This window comes from Nycticebus coucang, chromosome X, assembly GCF_027406575.1.
Source record: "Nycticebus coucang isolate mNycCou1 chromosome X, mNycCou1.pri, whole genome shotgun sequence".
NCBI classification, from domain to species: domain Eukaryota; kingdom Metazoa; phylum Chordata; class Mammalia; order Primates; family Lorisidae; genus Nycticebus; species Nycticebus coucang.
Genome location: NC_069804.1, coordinates 64,949,182 through 64,952,903, shown reverse-complemented (window position 1 = coordinate 64,952,903; position 3,722 = coordinate 64,949,182). Strand labels below are relative to the sequence as shown.

Sequence of the window (3,722 nt, the reverse complement as noted above, 5' to 3'; positions counted from 1 at the left end):
TTCCGAAACATTGAGGAAGAAGGAATCTTCCCCAACACATTCTATGAAGCAAACATCACCCTGATACCAAAACCAGGAAAAGACCCAAACAAAAAGGAGAATTTCAGACCAATCTCACTCATGAATATAGATGCAAAAATCATCAACAAAATCCTAGCCAATAGATTACAGCTTATCATCAAAAAAGTCATTCATCATGATCAAGTAGGCTTCATCCCAGGGATGCAAGGCTGATTTAACATACGCAAGTCCATAAACGTTATCCACCATATTAACACAGGCAAAAATAAAGATCACAGGATCCTCTCAATAGATGCAGAGAAAGCATTTGGTAAAATCCAGCATCCTTTTCTAATTAGAACACTGAAGAGTATAGGCATAGGTGGCACATTTCTAAAACTGATTGAAGCTATCTATGACAAACCCACAGCCAATATTTTACTGAATGGAGTGAAACTCAAATCTTTTCCTCTTAGAACTGGAACCAGACAAGGTTGTCCTCTGTCACCTTTACTATTCAACAGAGTGCTGGAAGTTCTAGCCAATACAATTGGGCAAGACAAGGAAATAAAGGGAATCCAAATGGGAGCAGAGGAGGTCAAACTCTCCCTTTTTGCTGACGACATGATCTTATACTTAGAGAACCCCAAGGACTTGACCACAAGACTCCTAGAAGTCATCAAAAAATGTAGTAATGTTTCAGGATATAAAATCAATGTGCACAATTCAGTAGCCTTTGTGTACACCAATAACAGTCAAGATGAGAAGCTAATTAAGGACACAACTCCCTTCACCATAGTCTCAAAGAAAATGAAATAACTAGGAATATACCTAACGAAGGAGGTGAAGGACTTCTATAAAAAAACTATGAAATCCTCAGAAAGGAAATAGCAGAGGATATTAACAAATGGAAGACCATACCATGCTCACGGATAGGAAGAATCAACATTGTTAAAATGTCTATACTTCCCAAAGCAATCTACCTATTCAATGCCATTCCTATCAAAATACCAACATCGTACTTTCAAGATTTGGATAAAATAATTCTGTATTTTGTATGGAACCGGAAAAAACCCCGTATAGCTAAGGCAGTTCTCTGTAACAAAAATAAAGCTGGGGGCATCAGCAGACCATATTTTAGTCTGTACTACAAAGCCATAGTGCTCAAGACAGCATGGTACTGGCACAAAAACAGAGACATAGACACTTGGAATCTAACTGAAAACCAAGAAATGAAAGTAACATCTTATAACCACCTAATCTTCGATAAACCAAACAAGAACGTACCTTGGGGGAAAGACTCCCTATTCAATAAATGGTGTTTGGAGAACTGGATGTCTACATGTAAAAGACTGAAACTGGACCCACACCTTTCCCCAGTCACAAAAATTGATTCAAGATGGATAAAGAACTTAAATTTAAGGCTTGAAACAATAAAAATCCTCCAAGAAAGCATAGGAAAAACACTGGAATATACTGGCCTGTGGAACGACTTCATGAAGATGACTGCCATGGCAATTGCAACAACAACAAAAATAAACAAATGGGACTTCATTAAACTGAAAAGGTTATGTACAGCTAAGGAGACAATAACCAAAGCAAAGAGACAGCATGTCCGTCTCCGCCCCGAGACCCTGCAGCACAACCTATAATGGCGACTGGGCTATTAGGTTTGTCTGCTCGCCGCCTTTTGGGGGCAGTGGCGACGCGAGAGTTCCCGGCTGCCCGCATTCGCTGGGGCTCTGGCTCCTCCAGGGCTGTGGTCACCCCATCTGCTGTGGCGGGAAAGCGGCCGCCGGAACCGACCGTACACTGGCAGGAGGACCCAGAAACTGAGGAGGAAAACCTCTATGAGAAGAACCCAGACTCCCATGGTTACGACAAGGACCCTGTTATAGATGTCTGGAACATGTGAGTTGTCTTCTTCTTTGGCTTCTCCATTGTCATGGTCCTTGGCGGCACCTTCGTTGCCTATCTGCCTGACTACAGGATGCAGGAGTGGGCCCACCGGGAAGTTGAAAGGCTTGTGAAATACCGAAAGGCCAATGGCCTCCCGATCATGGAATCCAACTGTTTTGACCCCAGCAAGATTCAGCTGCCGGAGAATGAGAACTCACCAGTTGCTGAATTGGACTCAAGAAGCACCACCTTCCTCACCCCTGCCTGTCATTCTGTCTTCTCCTCAGAACACCTAATTAAAGGGACCGAAAGTCTAAAAAAAAAAAAAACAAAGCAAAGAGACAACCTACACAATGGGAAAGGATATTTGCATATTTTCAATCAGACAAAAGCTTGATAACTAGGATCTATAGAGAACTCAAATTAATCCACATGAAAAAAGCCAAGAATCCCTTATATCAATGGGCAAGAGACATGAATAAAAACTTTCTCTAAAGACGACAGATGAATGGCTAACAAACACATGAAAAAATGTTCATCATCTCTATATATTAGAGAATTGCAAATCAAAACAACCCTGAGATATCATCTAACCCCAGGGAGAATGGCCTACATCTCAAAATCTCAAAACTGTAGATGCTGGCGTGGATGTGGGGAGAAGGGAACACTTTTATACTTCTGGTGGGACTGCAAACTAGTACAATCTTTTTGGAAGGAAGTATGGAGAAACCTCAAAGCACTCAAGCTAGACCTCCCATTTGATCCTACAATCCCATTCCTGGGCATCTACCCAGAAGGAAAGAAATCCTTTTATCATAAGGACACTTGTACTAGACTGTTTATTGCAGCTCAATTTACAATCGCCAAAATGTGGAAAGAGCCTAAATGCCCACCAACCCAGGAATGAATTAACAAGCTGTGGTATATGTATACCATGGAATACTATTCAGCCATTAAAAAAATGGAGACTTTACATTCTTCGTATTAACCTGGATGGAAGTGGAAGACATTATTCTTAGTAAAGCATCACAAGAATGGAGAAGCATGAATCCTATGTACTCAATTTTGATATGAGGACAATTAATGACAATTAAGGTTATGAGGGGGAAGCAGAAAGAGGGAGGGAGGGAGGGGGTGGTGCCTTGGTGTTTGTCACACTTTATGGGGGCAAGACATTATTGCAAGAGGGACTTTACCTAACAATTGCAATCAGTGTAATCTGGCTTATTGTACCCTCAATGAATCCCCAACAATAAAAAGAAAAAATAGAAAAAAAAAAACAACCAAAAACAAAGCAGTATGTATATGTTATTGAATATTGTCTGGGCAACATGTGGTCTTCTGGGGTATGAGATGTTTATCACAGTTCTGATATGACTGGAGGCTGCCGATTTCTCAAACCCCAGCAGGTAGACACCCTAAATCTCTCTTCAGCCCCCTTAAAACTTGCTGAGCAGAAGCTTTTCCAGGAAAGTGCTTGTCGCTGGAATCACTGCTGAAGTGGCTATCCACTTAACCAGTTTGCCAAAACCGGTCTCACTCTGCCTCTGAGGGTTAGGGCTGCAAGTCGGCTCATACCCCACCCTTAGGCTACTCAGTCCCTGGGCTACCAGCTTCCACCCGATTCTCTGCGACCCTGTGGGCGGAGCTTGCCAGGGCAGATCGCTCACAATGGCTTCCTGTGACCCACAGCCAAACACTATTAGCTCTATTTGGCTCAGCGTCTCAGACTGGGGCCATAGACAACAGCCAAAGTTCTACACACTCCCTCTGAGGCTCTCCCCAATGCAGTTCAAGTGAGTGCCAAGTCCAAAGACACCAAA

The 3,722-nt window shown here is 42.4% G+C and overlaps 1 pseudogene across 1 annotated transcript; it reads left to right on the top strand.

The window, feature by feature from the left end:
- Positions 1-1,641: 1,641 nt before the first annotated feature.
- Positions 1,642-2,218, top strand: LOC128576848 (NADH dehydrogenase [ubiquinone] 1 beta subcomplex subunit 11, mitochondrial-like; annotated as a pseudogene). The gene has a single exon (XR_008377494.1). The product of XR_008377494.1 is annotated as an NADH dehydrogenase [ubiquinone] 1 beta subcomplex subunit 11, mitochondrial-like (transcript).
- Positions 2,219-3,722: the final 1,504 nt, after the last annotated feature.